The 22,303-nt window shown below is 33.7% G+C and overlaps 1 protein-coding gene across 1 annotated transcript in view; it reads right to left on the bottom strand.

Annotated features, from left to right (window-relative positions):
- Positions 1–22,303, bottom strand: part of LOC127838363 (ephrin-B1-like) — a 115,408-nt gene that overhangs the window by 92,138 nt on the left and 967 nt on the right. The gene's annotated exons all lie outside the window — the stretch shown is intronic.

Consider the following 22,303-nt stretch of genomic DNA (forward strand, 5'->3'; position numbering starts at 1 on the left):
CCAGCAGACAGGGTAAAAACAATATGTCCCCCACTATAGTGGTGGGGGACATACAAATTAAACCAACATTTGATTTTATTCAAATGGTCAACATTATTTATATTTGTGTTGTCTGTGTTTTTTAGCAACTCTTATGCAAATAGATATTGTTGTTTTTTTCAATGTTTAAAGCAAGTTTCGTTTCCGAGGTTAAACTGTGTAAATTTCTTCGATATGGTTACTGACCTACACAATCATTGTTTTGACAGAAGACATCCGATGGTAACTGTATGAAGTATGCAGAGAAGCTGACAAAATGTTAAAACAATCGCACATAAATAAGAATATCAGGGTATTATCTGTATCTGTTTCTTATATTTGTTAATTTGAAATTCTTTTATTTGTTAATTTGAAAATTATTTAACATTTGTTATAGTATACAATCGAATTTGTACATATTTCTACTCGGCAAATCTCTGCGTGTCAAGAAGCAGCATGATTCGGCGGATCGATGCCGAGGCAGAATGATAATGGGGTGCAGTATTCTGGTAAAACTAATTGTGATATGTTTACGTTTGCTCTTTGAACTTGGAACTTTTCGCAAATACATGTAAACACATTTTAGGTGTCGGTTCATATTATACCTAAAGGGGGGTGAAATAAATGTGCCCCCTTTGTGATTTGCATCGCGCCCGGGCGCTTTTATCAGGATAAAGATGGTATATCTACTGAATATTTAATTTTGAAATCTAAGAATGTCATGTCATGACACCCACAGCTATGCATCCATTTTGCATCACATAGTTGTAACCATTTCTAATATTTCACACACTAGGTACAAGGCATGCCAAAGGTATTAAATTGCTGCTAATTGTTAACTCCAAATTTGAAGGACAACAATGACATGTACATTTGCCATCAGAATGAAGTGTCTCTCATTTTACATTATTAACACACAGGTGGTTAGCGTGTGGCTATGCTATTAATTAGTGAAAACATCATTTTGAATGATAAATAATCATATTATAACGAAAAATTAACTTTTCTGAAAAAAAATATTTCACTATCAAATATATATATAACAAGGTATGCAACTCAAAATCAGCCCAAAACGGGGTGCATCGCTTTGAACAGCCATATCTTCATCAATTTTGCAGCGATTTTCACGATCTCGGTCTTATTCAACGCAGAAATGAATTTCCTTTCTGGAAATGTATATGTCTTGCAATATTTTTACAAATGCTGGGTCAACTTTTAAGAAATAACACGATACACAACACGCATGACCCAGTTGACAGTGATCATGTATTCTTTATGAATGAAATCTCCAGTTGTAAAGACACACCTCCGCATTGGACCAATGAAATCACTCGTATGTTTAAAATGTCAGTTAGTTGAAATGTATGTAAACAAAGGTTTCAAACGGCGCTGGACAGTTAGTCTTGATGCAGAATGTAACGACAAGAACGGTAATAATGTTTTTTCATACGGTTTATTGAATTATGGTATCGAACTACACAAACTTTATAGGGAAGTTGCCCTTTACTCCGTGAAGATTTCAGTCTTAAAGACAGCATGATCACTGTCAACTGGGTCATGCGTGTTGTGTATCGTGTTATTTCTTAAAAGTTGACCCAGCATTTGTAAAAATATTGCAAGACATATACATTTCCAGAAAGGAAATTCATTTCTGCGTTGAATAAGACCGAAATCGTGAAAATCGCTGCAAAATTGATGAAGATATGGCTGTTCAAAGCGATGCACCCCGTTTTGGGCTGATTCTGAGTTGCATACCTTGTTATATATATATTTGATAGTGAAATATTTTTTTCAGAAAAGTTAATTTTTCGTTATAATATGATTATTTATCATTCAAAATGATGTTTTCACTAATTAATATCATAGCCACACGCTAACCACCTGTGTATTAACATGATAAGTGCGGCTTAAGCTAATGATGAGATGCAAAATAATAAATTATAAGTGATCATTAATAATACAATAATAATAATAAAAATAATAATAATACATGTAATAATAATAGCAAAAGCTGTTTAATGCCAGCATGCTCAACTATATACTTCTGCTCTAGTAGTATAATGTAATCTCTCAAAGACATATTTAGTTGAATATTGGTCGTAGTATAGACAAATAAAAACAAGAAAATGTAACCATGCACGAAGTTTGATTTTCAAGTTTTAAATAATTATTAAAGGTGTAGTTTTTTTAGTAAAATACCATACAAATGCTTATTTTGATAATGCATCTCATTTGATAAAATTGCAGGAACTATTTTCAAAATAAATTCCTTAACGTTTTTTTCTTAAAAATAAAAGATTGAAAGGAGAATTTAAGGGAAAAATACTAGGTATGCAAGAAGCAGGGTTCAACACTAAGGCACATCCGACAGACATTGTCTAGTAAGATCGGTGGTCGGGCTAGTAAAACTGCGGGCTCAAGCTTGTCCGACTGGTCGTACATTAAAAAATCTATACTGATTCATATAACTATAACTAACTGCTGTGAAAACCTGAAAACCTTTTTTCTTAATGTGTAAATACTCTCGTATCCGTTATTTACATCAGAACAAAACTAGCATATATAAATAAATGCGTTGTGGTGCTTTCACATGACTGATCGCTATTTTTAGACGCGAAGGAGAGCTTCTCGCAGAAATTGCTTGTTTCCATTGGTCAAGTTGTCATGAATATTAATGATTTCCTGCAGTGTCGTAAAACTTTATTGCATGTTTTTACGACTTCTATCAAAAATCGGTATCCTTAATGTAAACATTTTTGCATGAGAATGTAATTTAAAGAATGGCTTTGTTCAAGTTTGGATTTTGTCCGACAAATCGGTTAATTAAGAAAAATCCAACGGTAAAACTGACAGTAAATATGAAGAAAAACCAAAACGTCAATTTTATCCTTAATGGAAAATCCAGTCAGTTCCCACGGCTTGAATTTGACAAAGAAAAGCAAAAAAAAAGTTTTATTTTATTGTTTTACTCTATGCATCAAAATAACTTTCTGGTGTTCACTGATTATTTACTGATAAATCCTGATTAAACAGTTACATGACACAAGTGTGTTTATTTGCGATGTCATTTATAGTCTAGTAGACATCAGATTCAGGCTAGTACATTTTAAGAGGAACTGGTCCGATGGTCTTGCTGTAAAAAAAGTTAATGTCAAACCCTGAAGAAGTTACACAAAAATAACTGATTAACATTTTTTGCTGTCACCGATTATTTAAAGCCCGGTCACACTGTGGTAACGGACGAGAAACCGACATAAAATCATTTTATCCGTTCTTGTCCGTTCTTATTCGTTTAATGTCCGTTTCATATCTGGTGAATCCACTCCTTGTTTGGCGATGTCCGGTGACATTCGTTCTGTCCAATGGGAAGTTTTGAGCATGTTAAAAATTTTCCACCAGATAAAACAGACAGAGACCTCCGTTTGATGTGCGGTCTTCATACATTAGTATACGGTTTGTTCGGAACTCGTCCGTTACACCTCCTGTACGTATCCTGGTTATGTCCGTTAGTGTCTGGTTGTCTTGGTCCACCACCGGACAATTACCTGACTAATACCAGACTTGCAACGGATTAACCGCATAGTTCCGGCCCCCTAACGCATGTTAAACAGATAATAACGGACAGCTAACGTATACAAAAGTGTGTGAAGTGTGGCGCAACAAAACTGTTGACATACATTTAACCGTAATTCGCCTGTGGGTCGAAGTATCATTTCATTTTGGTACGCCTCGTGTGAAGGACATGTGCAATGGAGTGTCATGCTCGCATTCAATTAGAGTGTCAAGCCACATTCGTGCAAGCCCAAATTGGCCTTTGTATGCTAATCTGACCATGCATCGTCTTGCTCAAAAGAGAGCAAGGAGACGGAGGCAGCGCAGACGGTGGATCAGGGATTGGCTGGGCCCCGAACAGAGTTGTCAGTTCGGTCTGTATAACCAACTTATGGTCGAACTATGACGAGAGGACCAGCATTCATAAACTTCATGAGAATGCCACCCGAGATGTTTGATGAGATTCTCGCACGAGTGGGCCCACGGATAACGAAACAGGGCAACCACTACAGACTTCTGCTGCGCTGCGGCATCTTGTGTCTGGTTCAAAGTACCGTGATATGGGATTCGGCTGGAAGGTACCCCACAACATTATTTCTCTTATCGTGCCAGAAGTAAGTACAGCTTAACTTACTATTGTGTTAAAATTAATTTTAAAAGGCTTCTGTTAGTCATTTTTATATATTTATATTTCTTCATGTCTACTTCTATCATCATTTTATATGAATTGCAATGTGTTTAGTTATTGGTATAGGATAAAAGGCAAAAAGATGAGTGCGCGCACTACAACACTAACATCCAATATTGTATATTACCATTAGTGCTGTCTTGTGCGCATATCTTAAAATGATTCGCTAAAAGTCATGGATTATCTACTGTGCCATACACTTATAATCCACGCTAGCTTATCATACTGTTATCTTTTACACGTCAGGTTTGTAGAGCAGTCATAGATGAGTATGCTGACGAGGTGATGCCGTTGCCAACAACAGTTGCTGATTGGACGCGAATAGAGAACGGCTTCAGGGACAGCTGGGTTTCCCCCATACTCTTGGTGCTATTGATGGCAAACGTATTGCCTGCAAATGTCCACCAAGATCCGGATCTTCGTATTTAAACTACAAGAAGTCCTAGGCTGACATTGGAGGTCATGGTGCTGCATCCGATGCACAGTCTGACCTGAAGGCAGCAGCTGAGAACGCAGACCTTGACCTGCCAGAACCTGAAGCGTTGCCACATGATACTGTGAGAATGTACCCTACTATTTCATCGTTGTACGTTGGTGTTTCACTGGTACTTTTCCGTTTCTCTCATGTCGGGAGAACGTTTTGTCCGGTACTAATGCGTTACACTGCTGTTCTATCCGGTAGAACGTTACTTGCACGGTTATATCCGTTAGCCAGCCGTTAATTATCCGGTACATATCTGTTAAACATACGTTTTTTCCCATAACATCACCGGTACTCGTGCAGTCATTGTGTGTTTCCTACGCTTTACACACCGATTGTGAGAGTCTTGAGCGGCATAGCAGGTAAATTTTATCACCGGATAACCAAAATCTGCATATTTTGTCCATTTTCTCTCCGTCAAATATTCGTTAGTCGGTCTGATAGGGCCTTAACTTGTTAACCCAGAAACCTTAAGTAGTAAAATGTTTAAGTATCCATTAAACACGTCGTACCTCTTGTGTATGTACTCTATAGAAACAAAAGTAATTTGAGATCGCTTGCATTGATACCTTATCTGTTTCTTAACAAGGGCTGTTTGTAAAACATTCATGCCCCCCATATGGGCTGTCAGTTGTAGTGGCAGCCATTGTGTGAATACGTTTTTTGTCACTGTGACCTTGACCTTTGACCTAGTGACCTGAAAATCAATAAGGGTCATCTGCCAGTCATGATCAATGTACCTATGAAGTTTCATGATCCTATGCATAAGCATTCTTGAGTTATCATCCGGAAACCATTTTACTGTTTCGAGTCACTGTGACCTTCACCTTTGACCTAGTGACCTGAAAATCAATAGGGGTCATCTGCGAGTCATGATCAATGTACCTATGAAGTTTCATGATCCTAGGCGTAAGCATTCTTGAGTTATCATCCAGAAACCATTTTACTGTTTCAAGTCACTGTGACCTTAACCTTTGACCTAGTGACCTGAAAATCAATAGGGGTCGGGTCATCTGCCGGTCAAGATCAATGTACCTATGAAGTTTCATGATCCTAGCCGTAAGCATTCTTGAGTTATCATCGGGAAACCATTTTACTATTTCGAGTCACTGTGACCTTGATCTTTGACCTAGTGACCTCAAAATCAATAGGGGTCATCTGTCAGTCATGATCAATGTACCTATGAAGTTTCATGATCCTAGGCCTAAGCGTTCTTGAGTTATCATCCGGAAACCATCTAGTGGACGGACGGACCGACCGACGGACCGACCGACATGTGCAAAACAATATACCCCCTCTTCTTCGAAGGGGGGCATAATAAAAATATATAATAACATTTTATTTTAATAATTTTGTAAATGCATGTTTTATTTTATTTTTTTCCCTGCATAAAAGCATATAAGTTAAAAATTAAAACTTACAATGTTCATTTTAACATGTCATTAATTTACTTTAAGTTGGGCCACCTATATAATGTTCGCTTCGTATAGCTTACGTTACATCATACGAATAATTCCATCAAAAGAGCATTATAATTTTTTGTCAGGTTTACCTCCCTTAAATTTACATACTTTTGTGGGCTGAAATTTTGTAGAATTTTCGTTGTAGGACTGATGGACATATTACTCAATATATGTCTCAACTTAAGTCTGTATTCAAACCACACAGTTCATCCCACTGGTGTTCGCTTAGACACTGAGGCACCAGAGACAATTCAAATATGTCCTGTCTAGGGAAGTCAAGAACTAATAAATCCTTGTTGATTGCGGATCAACATGTTTATTAGCTCTCAATTATAAAACAACTTTCTTGATAACAATCCTGTGCCTAATAAAAAACTGGTGAGATGTAGGGAGACATAAGAGCAGTGCAAACAATGATGACTGGAATATCATTTTAATTACCACAATTTTAAAACCTGCAGGTCTCCTCTGGGTTTATGTGGCCTCAGTTCCAGACAGGCCACAGAACTGTCCCCATGAAAACAAACAAACAAACAAACGCAGCAAGAAATCTCTTAAAAACTTTGGTGCTGTCTTAAACAAATATTAATTGCCCATTCAAATAGTTAATAAATAAACACTAATTTTAAGCTGTTAATCATACATGATTTATGCATAAAAGTATTTGTAATTTCATTATGTAAAATGCGTGATGTATATTCAATCAACTGAAAGAATGCACAGTTTGTAGCAGACGATAGCTATCCAGCGCGCCAGACTGGAGTGGCTGCATGACAAATTCAATGAACGCTCAACCATTAAACACTGCAATATGAATACACTCAAAAGAACATAAATTTAATTAGATTTCAATGCAGAACCAATCTTGGCAAGTTTATAACTTAAAGATGTGTTTCAATGTACAACTTTATGCTAATGTATGGCAATTTTATTATCAGTTTGGATTAAATCATGGGTGATGAGGTGAATATTGAATCTAAGTGCGTGCATTCACTGTTCATGCTGGGTGAGTTTGTGGTGAGGACTGCAAACTGATGAACAGAGGTCTTATTATTCACTATTTAACCCTTTGCATGCTGGGAAATTTGTCGTCTGCTAAAATGTTGTCTGCTGAATTTCTAAAATTAGCATTTTCTTCGATTTTTTCAAAGAATACTATTAGAATAGCAAACAGTTTGGATCCTGATGAGACGCCACGTTCTGTGGCGTCTCATCTGGATCCAAACTGTTTGCAAAGGCCTTCAAAATTCAGTTCCAGCTCTGAAAGAGTTAAACTAACCATTAATAAAATTGTATAAAATCTACCGTAAAACGTTGTGTATAACGCGCATTTATGTATAACGCGCATCTACTTTTTAAAGCTAAAAAATCGGGAAAAAAAGTTTTTGAAGCAAAAAAATCGGGGGAAAAATTCCGTACCGCAGGCTAACTGAAAATCGTTATATTTACATTGCCGATCTTACTTATTCTTTTATTGCTTCAATTATAAATTATTTTTAAAACGATAACGATACAACTAGTTGGTGTTTTTTTTAAATCATATTATGCGTAAAAATAAATGTTTGGATTTAAATGAATTATGCATGAAATGCACACTTTCCATGAGGATACCATCAAGGTTTTCATCATATGTCTCGGAAGTAACTGTCCACGATTTTATCGTGGAGTACACATAACGGAATGGATTAGTTATAACTAAGAAACTGACATTATTGATTGGTATTGTCACCTGGTTATTCATGCATGACTAATTCACAACCGCGCGTTTTATTTACATTGCCGATATCATGCGTTCTTTTCGAGTGTCTAAAATTGACAGGAGACTTTAATGACTCAAACTTCTCAACACCATCACGACATTACCGGCGATAAACAAACAATGGAGGTGTGAAGCCGTTTGCCGGTTCGCATGTTTTGATAATAGCCCAGCTACACAAAACTTGACAGGTGACGCATATTGCTCAATAATCACATCCTCAATCTTGACAAGACGTATGAAAACGTGTAAACAAACACAGCATCAATTTTATTAACACATTTGAAAAGCAAGAAAAATAATCTTAAATATATCGGGAAATACCTTGCCGACATACTATTGTAAATCGACAAGTGCCCCCAAATAAATTGTGTAACCATAGTACAGTAGGGTATAATATTGTGGGAAAAGTAAACAATAACATTTAAATAAAAATGGCTTCCTCGTTTTTCATTCTCTTCTTCAAATTTATTTGATTTCAATGCTCTGTACGTACCTGAAAAAGATAGAAAATATATATGTTAACTTTATAATGTTTGTTCATCTTATTCAGATCGTCAATATAACACTATTATTAACATAGTTACAGTTAAAACACCGGAAAACAGAATGATGCGAATTACCGCTACTGGGTAACTGACAGCGAAAAAATGTCTTGGCATGGCTGTAGTTGTGCATAACGCGCATCAAGTTTTTAAAATGAAATTTTGGGGTAAAAAAGTGCGCCTTATACACAACTTTTTACGATATATGTAGATTGAAAACTACTAAAAAGGTTGCAATGGCAAATCGGTTTACTTCCGTCCCAGGAATATTTATATTTCACTGTTAATGACTAAATTCTTTCTATTTGAGAGAGTTTTCTTATTAAGAATTTGAATGAGTATCATTGCTACCTGATAAAATAATAGTCACTGTAAATATACCAGTATTAATTGACAAAGAGTGGCACATTATATTCTTAAGGTACTATGTTGCCAGGGTACAGGCTCACTTGACTTTGTGGGGTTAATTCACAATTGTACGTTAATGGATTTCTTCCAATAACTTTAAAAAACAATTTTTCTTAATAATTTCAACTGGTGCATAAAACGGTTTTTTATGCTGCTTTATGGTTATGGGAAATACATACGTTTATTTAATGAGTCCGTGTTCTTGGCCAAAAATTCTATGTGTAACGCACTCATGTTCACTGTTATGCTGCACGCAACATGAAATTTTGGCATGGATTCCAGATGTATTCAATGATTTATTCTTAAATTTTAAGATATCGGCACAAAATGCAAGAACAACTGTCTTTTATGCTCTAAAGATTTTTGCAAATGTATTTGAATAACTTGAGATATTTGCAAAAATAAAGTTCTTTACGGTGTGTTTACATTCTGTCCAGCCCATTGTGTAAACCCCTTATGAACCTTGTTGATGCTTGTCAGAGTCAGCTCTTTGCAGATATTGGACTTCATATATTCACATATCGTTTCTGATAATTTTCTTATCCGCAAGCAATTTAATACCAAGTGGCTGGTTCAGATTTCAATGCTACCAGACGTCTATAAAGCAAGGAGGTTCAAGGATTGAGTAGATGTATGAGGTGGAAAAACTCATTGATGTTCTTGTCAACATGTATCAGCCTATTGATCATGCGTGCAACATTCAAGAGTGTAAACAGAACCTTATTGAAACCTTAGACCAGACCAATGATACATGTTATAAATCTTCCATACCATTAATGAGCTACCCTCCCACTTCTCTTCATGCTTATTCCTTTTTGCATGCAAAAGACTCAGCAGTGTGAATGAACTTCAAACAGTCTGGATGGAGCCTTGACAAACTAACAAAACATGCTTTATGTGCAGTTGCACTTGAAGATACCTCACAAATATGTCCTATCAAAGTAACAAATTCCATTTAACAAGATACAAAAGGTCTTGATTTTGTGAGCAGTCCACTATAATATTGTAATAAAATTCACAGTGTGTCTTCCTCAAGCAGGTCATTATCAAGAATGTCTGAAATACATTGTTTATCTCAGATAGTTTCACTTTAAAAAATGTTAAAAATGAGCTTATCAGTGAATGGCTGGCTGCAACATCTGGTCTATATAAATGATCATCAATCCTATCTGTGATATCATCTGACACGCCTGTAACAAAGTCCTGGAGACTAGGCCAAAACAGCTTATAAGTGTCAGTACAAAATAATGGAACAAGGAGCTTGGGATGCCTTCAATTGGCACAGTCCCATGTTGGAACAGGATCACACAGACCTTAACAGGGAACCAGACAAAGCATGTCATGGAACTTTGTGTTAAATGTTGCTGCATTTAAACATACAATACTTGTTGATAGCAAATGTTTTTCTTTTAATAAAGAATATCAGGTAAAGTAATCAATCAAGACACTGACTGTTACTGTATTAAGGAGCTGAATAAAATTCATATAACAATCATTATAGATGCATTAGAAACACTACAGAAAATCCAAATGAAACAATGAAAGTAAATAATTGAACAAAACGTTGAAGCCACTAAAATCATGAAGTATCACCTGATCCTTAAAGTAAGACACAGCATTTGTTAATATGCTTTCAATTACAAATGTAATTAAGAACTTTAAGATTACAACTAGCCCTGATGAAAGTAAATGATATGGTAGTTAATGGCCAATGTCTACAAATGACCATTAAGCAGAGGATGGTATCACAATTAAGTGTGCGCTGGTCTGACAGAGCAAACACTGACAATCTTCTATCTCCTAGTTCATTGGACCCATGAGGACCCAACACTCCTGCCTCCCAGGTCACAGGAGATAAGTGGTTTGTCACATTCATATGGGTGTTTGGCACAACACAAGCTAATGCACCTTGCACCTAATCCCTCACAAAAACAAAAACATTTAAGCCCCTTGTTAATTTTAGACAAATAAATGAAAGAAATATAAAACTGCAGGGACAAAAAAATGATACCTTAATAACTGTGTTTTTTTCCATTCAAAATTCCAGTAGGGGAACCAGTTCCGAATGGAAAAAAGTAATTATTTTTCCCCAATGCGACCTAAAAATTATCAATTTATGTTTCATATATTTTTTTATAATACATACAAACCAAATTGAAGTCTCAACATTTTGTTCACCTCTTATGCAGTTCTCTTAGTTGAACCCTAGTAAATCAGTGTACTTTTTCACCACTTTTTGACGATGCTGCGAAGCATCGTCTAAGTTCTCATATCATGAAAAAATTCTTCACAATGGCAACCTATGTAAAGACCGAGCCAGTCCGATTGAGATAGCTTGATTTTTTTAATCGGCATACCTAGCTGATTATCATGGATAAAGGTATAGGAAGCTCAGCTATAAATAGGACAGCATATTCTGGGAAAAGATTTATTATAGTTTGAAAACGTTAATTTTAAATCAGTTATATTCAATCCATTATATGTTAATAGATCAATGAAACAACTATGCATTTTCTGTATTGTATTTGACATTTGTCGTGATTCAGTAAATAAATTGCGCTTTCAAATGTGTATAATTAACTTTCAACGCGATCATGAGTGTAAAGAAAACAAATTATTTCGAACCTGTCATTTGTAAACTTTGTAGCGACTATGGTATATAAACAACATAATAGCCGTATCATATCTATGATACACGCTATTCTGTGTGCTTTCTCATTTTGCATATTTTATAAACTTTTCAAACATAAATTACAGAGCCACATCAGTGCACATACTATGTGTGACATTTCATTCGTTTGTTGGATATTGTTTGCTGTTTAAAACACATATTAGGTCATATCGCAGAGATTTAGTTAACCTTACCATGTGTTCATGGGCGAATTCACGTATTCAAGTGCTCTTACGACTATGTGCTCATACCCACTTTCGATCGGGAATCATCATGAAATTATTGCCGTTCTTTACGAACAAACATGCCTAAGCTTATTGAATTAGAGAAAAAGAACAATAATCAAAAGAGAAAAAGTATTATGTTCATGCACATGGGCATGTGAAATCACGTCCGTACACATAGCATCATTAACTAAGGAAAGGAAACAACGAAATATAAAGTTTGGTATGATATACATGTGAAATTAAAGAGCATGGTGTAATTAAAGAGCAAGTCAAGTTTTGAATTTATATGCTGAAACGTAATGTTATAACCCACAAACGTTTTACTGTAACAGACAGTTTTTTAAGATAAGTGGTACAGAAAATACACGTCGAATACCTTTTAAAAGATATTTCTTGTTATATTTGATCAAGAATGTAACCCGCTTCCAAGTTTCGCTGAAAGGATCAAGTTCCCCACCGGTACTACTTCCCCGTACCCCTAATTTTTTTTTCGTACCCTACATTTTTCGTACCCATTTTTTTTGTACCCACATTTTTGCTCGTAACCAAATTTTTTTTCGTACCCAATTTTTTTTGTACCCAATTTTTTTTCGTAACCAAATCTTTTTAAATATTTATTGTTTTTTTTGGCATAATTGTTGTACCCAAAATTTTTGTACCCATTTTTTTCCTACCCCAAATTTTCGTACCCACATACACAATTGTGGTGATGTAGATAAACTTAAATAGATGCTTTTATATCAATCCTGTTCAAAAGCATCGTCAAACCAGTAATGTCAGTATTTTGATTGGAATAGGGCCAGGTCCCTTTTGATTTGGAAAAAATGTACAGATTTAACTCAAATTGGGGATTGTTGTTGTTTGCTAACAAATGTTTCAAAATTGAGAATAAAAGTGTTTTCAATAATATATGTACTAAGGTTCAACTTGTAGAGCTGGCAGGAAGATGGAATGAATGTTGAGATCCAAACAAAAATAATTTTTGTTTGGAAACCTTCAATTAGGAATTGTAAGGTCCCAGTTGAAAAAAATTATGAATTTAGATGACTTTCATTCATGATAGGTCCGAAATGAATAAACCCGTGCATTGGCTAATAATACAAAAATCACCATAAACATTGGTAGTCTGGTTCCCAGACTAAAACATTGGATGCATATCATTTGAACGGAAATATGAATATATTGTAAATTAATGTAAATTACGATAAATTAAAAACTGTCATGATACAAAACATCCTCTAAACCTTACATCGAAACGTTTCTCCTTAGTTTACGAAGCAGTATAGCATTAATCACATGTCTGTACAATTAAAAGAATCTATTGTTTACATGCCGTAGTGGCCACACTAAACACTACAAAAACAGGCTAGATTGCACTTTACCGGTACGCAGTTGTTTACCACTATCGACAAAGCGGGAGTTTGGGGGCGGTAGCCCGCGATACTACAGAAATATATAGGTGTTAGAAATATATCTGTCTTTGATTTATTATAATTCATATTTGCGTTTATTAATGTAAATATGTTTCTTTGTACTTTGTTTTGTTCATTTTTATTTAAAGTTTTGTTTTTCTGCAAAAAATTCATATCACTATGATGCTTGCAATATTGAGTCTTTTGTGTTTACATTCTACTAACATCTGTACACATTATAACACATTATCTTTTATTTCATTCCAACATTATGTTCATACTTTTTTTCAGTGGCGAATATGTTTTCTTTTCCTTTTGAAACTAATGTATTACTCGTTCAATTATGAAAACCTTAGAGTCATTACAATACTTATTGAAAATAAAACATACAATTTCACCTCTTCTTGTTCTTCATTTTTATTTGTTAATACATTAAAATATATTATCTTATTATCACTCACTACCTTCATTAAAATACATGGTCGCTTCATTCCGTCTCCTTTCACTGGTCGCAAACATTACGACATCAACGCCGTATATCTTTTTAAAGATATTTCTTGTTAATTATGTATGAAAATCTTCACATCTTTAAGAGATAATGCATGCACTTGCATAAATTGAAAAGTGGCATGTCAATGTCTTAAACTGTATTTTATTTTCAAACATAACACAACCTATCTCTGTAGGTACTTAAAGAAGATAGAAAAAAAGCTCTTGAAAATAAGTAAAATGAGGTTGTTCTGCTTCATGAAATGGATGTATACCAGTTTTATAAAAAACCACAATGACACATAACAATACATTTATGGTATTTTGGGTAGTAATTTTAAAGTTAACATGAACCTGCTTTTTCTAGGTCATGAACAACAGCAGTTGGAATTTATTGACCTCTAAACAGCTAAATGTTTTACAATCAATGTACACACAATGCAGGGAAGATAGACTTAAAGTCTCTTCAACTGTAACAATCTTGTACGGCTAAGTTAGGATATTTAATGCACAACGGCTTTGTGAAAGGCCTATGGGATTAAGAATTACCAAGTCATAAAATGGTCAAGGGTCTTTTTACAACACCCAACCAATTATGTGAAAACAATAATTTCAATATTGACTCATAATGTTTGTAACGATTAGAGACCATGAAGCTAATAAAGAGAAAATTTAAATCTGCATGTCAATATTTGCCTGTAAATGTTTATTGAAAGATCTAAGCATATTAGAAATTTATTATTCTCTTTCCATTTTGTTTTTGTAAACACACATAAGCAGAACAAATCCCACACGGTTTTACTTGGTTGCTTATAATGGTATTTTGGGAGAATTGAACCAGTGAACACAGAGTGACCACACCAAAATATACAAGATACAATAGATGAAAGGATCATCGCCAATATATAACAGGATTCTTACAAAGATATTGCAGGAACTGAACCCTTTGCATGCTGGGAAATTTTTCGTCTGCTTAAATGTTGTCTGCTGTCTGAATTTCTAAAATAAGCATTTTCTTCGATTTTTTTTTCAAAGAATACTGTCAGAATAGCAAACAGTTGGAATCTTGATGAGACGCCACATTCTTGATCCAAACTGTTTGCAAAGGCCTTCACACTTCGGTTCCAGCACTGAAAGAGTTAAAGCAGAGATCACAAGCCCTATACAAAGTGATTATACAGGCAATACAAATCTCCACAAATGTCATGGTAAACGATGACATGGACATTGAAACTAAGAGAACGCAGGATTCCATACAATATGGGAAAGGGTGCCTGTAATTATTTAAAAGTATCTCCAAGAAGAAATGACAGGATCCCATCAAGGTTCACGTACCAATTAATACATGAAATGATCAATACCAAGTGATTACACTAGACCACCACATGTAAATCAATGGATGACAGGAATGGCAGATAAAGGATTTAATTATTATTACCAAGATATGAAAAGACCCCTACCAATAATAATGACAGGACCCCCACCAATATATGACAGGATCCCACCAATATATGACAGGACCCCCACTAATATATGACAGGACCCCCACCAATATATGACATGATCCCAACAATATATGACATGATCCCAACAATATATTAAATGACCCCCACCAATACATGACAGGATCCCACCAATATATGACAGAATCCCTCCAATATACATCATGATCCCCACCAATATATGACATGATCCCACCAATATATGACATGATCCCCACCAATATATGACATGATCCCACCAATATATGACAAGATCCCCACCAATATATGACAGACTCCTACCAATATATGACAGAATCCCACCAATATATGACATAATCCCACCAATATATGACATGATCCCCACCAATATACGACATGATCCCACCAATATATGACAAGATCCCTACCAATATATGACAGAATCCCACCAATATATGACAGAATCCCGCCAATATATGACAGAATCCCACCAATATATGACAGAATCCCACCAATATATGACATAATCCCACCAATATATGACATGATCCACACCAGATATGACAGGATCCATACCGAGATGTGACAAGATCTCAACAAATATGACATAATCCCCACCAAGATATGACAGGATCCCTTAAATAAAACATTGTATGCATATTATATCTGAACTTTAACACCAACATATGGTTTCAACATTATTTACAACCTTTTTTACTAATGTGCATCATGTTCACCAACTTTACATATTTTTACCAAAATCATATTTTCAGATCATGAAATTCTCATTCTTAGCAAAAATATAATTTTGGTTTTGCTTAAAGGGATCTTTTCACGTTTTGGTAAATTGACAAAATTAAAAAAACTTGTTTCAGATTCGCAAATTTTCGTCTTAGTTTTGATATTTGTGAGGAAAAAGCATTACTGAACATTTACCATGGTCTAATATAGCCATTATATGCAAATATGATAATTATAAAGCGTTGCAACGCGAAACGATTGAATAATTTGGAGAGTTCTGTTGTTGTCGTTTAATTTTGTGAAACTACGAAGATTGCTTATATAAGGTATAAAATATGTCACTTATATATACTTGGCAGGATGGCCTAGCGGTCTTATTGGTTTTTACTCAGGACTCTGGAATCACTGGTTCGAGCCCTGCTGCCGGCTTTTTTCTTCCTTTTTTAAATTTTATCTTTGATTTTTTACTGGAGCTTTTTAGATCCAATGTTTACATTTATCAATATAAAGCATTTAATGACAATCTTCAAAACATGCCAAAATCTGTGAAAAGGCCCCTTTAGTGTAGACCTCATAAAGATTCTTCAATCATTTCATTTTTTTTTAAATTGAAGATTATAAAAATGTTTTGCATATGTCGCATGCTAATTTTAACATGAAAAACATGTTCCATTAATTAATAAGCTTACTTGACTTAACAGCTGAACTTACCGTCAATTAGCTTATGCTATATATCGTTAATTTATTACTGGTACAAAACAAGGACATAGCTTCATTTAAATGTTCACATTTGGATTTTTAATAATAAAATATTATTATTTCTGCTGCATTCTTCAAACTTATAGTATCTGTTTACAGAAGCAAAAAGCATTTAACAAAAGCTTGTTTTAACAGCCATTAGGCCTAAATTAAAATTAAGTTTGTTTGCCTTTTACCGACCAACCCACTTTTTACCCCCCTACCCAAAATTTTTTATTGCAATTTCTGAAAACATATTTTTTTTATTTTCGTATTTTTCGCCGATCATAAAAGAGCCGACTGCAATATTTATTTGTGCGCGTATTATCTCTGTCCATTCTTATCGCCCCTGACCGATCTAGGTCGCTTCGATAGTTGGAATTTCATATGCTGATTGAGCTTGTTGAGACGTCGCCGAATGACAACTGACTTACGTTTTGGTTTGTGAATGTAGCCGAATAAATACGATTTTACGTTGCTATCCAGTATCCACGCATCTCTCTATATATTGCGGAGAATACCGACGTATCCCACTTGAGCAGGCATGTTTTTTCACATGTCCAAGATGGCGGCAAGCAGATGAGAAATTGCGATGAACGGCGGAAATGATAAATAACATTCAAGTTAACAACCAATATCATATGGTTATTAGGATATACTTTAATGAGTGTGTCAATTAACGCAAAATACTAGGGTTAAGATAAAAAACAACAACAAATATTTATTAGAAATCTGCACAGTGAATGACTGTGTCACGGAAACGAGTGTTGGAAATAAGAAACATATTTAATCTATGCCAATTTGAATATATATGGTGGTTAGAAGGTAGAAATCAGTCTCTTTTGCGCTAAAAAACTAAAAAAATAATCGCGTTTGTCGACATGGACGTATACGTCTATAAATCCTGCTTTCGGTTTTAAATGCGGTACCGTTTGAAAAATAATAAATTATTATCTAACTAAGCTATAAATTTAATTTTATCTATCTCAATAAGAATATATATGGTGGTTACAAGGTAGAAATCCATCTTTTTTGCGCTTAAATTTAAAGATAATCGCGTTGGTCGAAATGTATGTATACGTATAGAAATCCTACATTCGGTTTTAAAATTCAAAATAAATAAATAAATTACTTGCTTACTGAGGCTACAGAGTTAATGACAATTTTGCACATTTTCAAATTGCATCTACCGTAAAAGGTTGTGTATAAGGCGCAGATTTTTACCCCCAAATTTAATTTTAAAAACTTGATGCGCGTTATGCACAAATACAGCCATGCCAAGACATTTTTTCCCTGTCAGTTACCCAGTTACGGTAACTCGCATCATTCTGTTCCCCGTTGTTTTAACTGTAACTATGTTAATAATTGTGTTATATTAAGGATCTGAATATAGATGGACAAACGTTATAAAGTTAACATTAATATTTTCTATCTTTTTCAGGTACATACAGAGCATTGAAATCAAATAAATTTGAAGAAGAAAATAAAAAACAAGGAAGCCATTTTTATTTAAACTTTATTGTTTTTTCCCACAATATTATACCCTACTGTACTAGGGTTACACAATTTATTTGGGGGCACTTGTCGATTTACAATAGTATGTCGGCAAGGTCTTTCCCGATATATTTATCATTATTTTTCTTGCTTTTCAAATGTGTTAATAAAATTGATGTTGTGTTTGTTTACACGTTTTCATACGTCTTGTCAAGATTGGGGTTGTGATTATCGAGCAATTTGCATCACCTGTCAAGTTTTGTGTAGCTGGGCTATTATCAAAACATGCGAGCCGGCAAACAACTTCACACCTCCATTGTTTGTTTAACGCCGGTAATGTCAGTAATGGTGTTGAGAAGTTTGAGTCGTTAAAGTCTTCTGTCAATTATAGACGCTCGAAAAGAACGCGCAAGATGGGAAATGTTAACAAAATGCGCCGTTGTGAATTAGTCATGTTTGAATAACCCCGTGCCAATACCAATAAAAAATTTCAGTGTCTTAGTTATTACCAAGCACACTAATCGGTCCGCAATGTGTACTCCTCCACGATAAAATCGTGGACAGTTACTTCGGAGACTTATGATGAAAACCTCGATGGTATCCTCGTGGAAATTGTGCATTTCATGCATCATTCATTTAAATCGAAACATTTACGCGCACTATTATAATTTAAAAAAAAACACACAAACAAGTTGTATCTTTATCGTTATCGTCTTTAAGATAATTAATTATTGAAAAATAAAATAACACTTGAGATCGGCAATATAGATAAAACGATTTTCAGTGAGCCTACGGTATGGAAATTTTCCTTAATTTTTTTTTTGCTTCAAAAACTTTTTTTCCCGATTTTTTTGCTTCAAAAAGTAGATGCGCGTTATACATAAATGCGGGTTATACACAGCATTTATGGTATATGTATTGATTAACATGTTCTTCATTTCAAGGTGTGTGGCTTTAATATTTGTTAATGTTTTCCCCATATGATATTTAATTTAAAAATACTGAATTAAATTAATACTCTTAAAGAGGTTATGATTAAAATAAATGGTGTATATAAGAATCTATAGATTATTGCAAGTTTAATATGCATGTGGAGGGATATTAACTAAACATTGTCTTAATGGTAAGAAGACATTAAAGCAGCACTTTATAATATAAAAATGCTGTCAAACATGAACTTAAAAGCAATTTTAATTCTGTTAGGTATAATCATATTTATAATGCTTAATGTTTCCCGATTTCATGGTTTATCACCCTTTTTTCACAATTTCATGGTTAATCGCGCTTATTTTCCCAATTCAAACGGCACAGGCTGTAAGAAATAAAAGCAAAAAAAATTCACTATTATATGCAAGAAAACATTAAACAAGATATGGTTAAGCTACATGTACATATGGCTTCGTACACTGCAACAGTGCTTGAATAACATTGTTTTAAATATTCATAGACTATAAGGTTATTAAAAATATAATTTCTAAAATAAAATAAAATAATTTTCCTACCTACCTACCCACCTGTAAAATCTCGGGTCGGTAAAGGGCAAACCAACAATATTTTAAGTGTGGCCTTAGTTTTCTGATTTTCTTCAGCCCTTCTCTTATCCTATTACATTAATTCATTAGTAATTAATTACTAGCCATATAATCATAATCACTACATGTACTTAGTGTTCGCCCTAACAATAGTCTTAATAATAAAGACCATTCTTAACATTAAGTACTTATTTACTACAAAGAATACCATATAGATGACAACAAAATCCCTGAATATGCTTGAAAACTAGCCAAAAGACTACGCTATATTGATATAAATAAAATCACATATGTAGGCCTCTTGAAGGCCAACAATTGACTCAGTCCAACAGTCTACAACCTTAGAAAAGTCATAGGCCCAAACATGTTTCCATGGGCCTGAAATTTACTGATTAAAATATAACCTTGACTTTCTTTTCCAATAATAATTATTGATGATAAAAATACATTACAAATTTCCTAAACACAAAGGATTTACTTTTTTTTTTATGTTACCATGTATGATTTCAGTTTTGGAATGTGTTTATAGTGTGTGGTTTTTTGTTCAAATTCAGGTCAGGAAGGGGGACCCATTCATTATGGAAAAAGTATAATTTCCCCAAATAGGCGCTAAAAAATCCCACATGAAGATTTCCTAAAAAAATCCCAAGTGGAGATGTCCTAAAAAAATCTTAAATTAGTCTAAACATTTAAATAATATCAAATCCAGCTATTTAAGTGAACCTAAGTAAATACAATAATAACATCACATTTATTCTCTATTTAAAATAGTTTGGGAGAAAAAAAATCAATGACACTTGTTTCCCAATTTTAGTCAAAATAATGTGACTCCAAAGGGACCAGCCCCATACTAAAAAATTGGAAAAAAAGGTTTATTTTTTTAGATTAAAACTAACTAATGTTAAATAAGGATGGTGGTATTCCCACATCAAATATTTGTAGGTCATTCAGCATGTTGATAAACAATGACTTTTCTGAAAAAGGAAGATAATGAAGGTAAATTTCATAGAACATTAACAAACATAAACATCTGCCTATATTTAAACATTCAGTATCACTTGTAAAGTCACCTGTATTGTAGTATCTTTAATTATATTTTAGTAGACAATTTGTTCACAAAAACATTCAACATAAGTTTACCCACCCCTCAAGTCTAATAATGATATTTATTTTCTAAATTATGATATTAGACGTCCCAGTTTATTCAAATTAATATAAATAATCATAAATGAATCAATTAATTCATAAACAAATTAACTTACCAAACCAACCATCAAACAAATGAATGAACAATTGAACAAACATTTAATTAAAAAAATAACTAACAAACAATTAATTAATTTAATTGTTTAAAAAATGTTTCTTCAGATAACTGCAAACTAGTAATTATCATAACAATTATTTTACAAATAATCTCTTACAATTTGTATACTGATTGAAAGAAAATAATGTTTTTTTATAAATCTTGATTAATGTGTAGTAATCAGTTAAAAGGAAGGACAATTTGCCAATTTTGTTTTATAAGTAAATTATCTGCAAGTTAACAAATAAAATGAGCACTGAAACCGAACATATCAAACCAAAATGCATGCCAATGAAAATTTAAATTGATTTGAGAAATGTATGCAAACAAGTAAAAAGTCCCATGATTTCCAATCAGAAGATTTCAGGACGTGAATCCCATTTGCAGGGTTTATTGCGCTAATTTTGGGTATGGTTACATACAGGTACTTTAAATGTCCCTATTGGGCAAAAATCTTTACTGCAGACATGCACTGGCCCTCAGATATGCATTGAAACTAGCACACTATCTTTGTGTCACCTTTACACAAAAACTAGGAACAGGCAAACATATGCCAATATATCATATTTGATAAAGTTATTTTTTTCCATTTTATAGCCATTTAGTCTCTATTAACGATGATAATAATATGGATATAGCAAATGAAATTTACAAGTATAAGCATTGAATTTGAAATGTTGTTTTAGAAATATAATTTCAATATATCATCTATCATTGTGCAATTTACTATAATTAAAAGATTAACTTGCAGAACCAGAGAGTGTAAAATATTTTTTCAACATTAAAGCTTTTTATACAAATAGATTTTTATAATATAACAAATAACTTTGTCATGGATTCAGTTATTAAATTTATAATCCTCATAAAGACCAGCCAAATTGTTTAAACAAATGACGAAATCAGCATAATAGATTAAATGAAATATCATTTTTTTTAAACAGATTGGCAACATCATTTTTAAGTTGCATGAAACAACATGTGCGTGTTAAAATTTCACACCTCATACACAGGGAATGCATGTTCCATGCACATATATCAAATTGCAGTAAACTCTGTTTTCCACCAACTCCCTTAGATGAGTACATTTAGGAATAGGCTAGAATTAATTTAAATTAAGTGCCTCTAGAAAATAAAAGTGATGAAGATTCCGCAATTATTTAGTTTTTTTATTCTTAGTCTAAAATAACTCACTTTTTGTCTTTTTTAATGTTGAATGTATTAATTGTTCACATAAACAACAGAACAACTTGATATAAACATATAATCTGTGATAATTTTGTGAACAATAAAAACAGCCTCGCATATATTCCAGAAAACTGATC

The sequence above is a fragment of the Dreissena polymorpha genome, chromosome 1 (assembly GCF_020536995.1).
Source record: "Dreissena polymorpha isolate Duluth1 chromosome 1, UMN_Dpol_1.0, whole genome shotgun sequence".
Classification (NCBI taxonomy): domain Eukaryota; kingdom Metazoa; phylum Mollusca; class Bivalvia; order Myida; family Dreissenidae; genus Dreissena; species Dreissena polymorpha.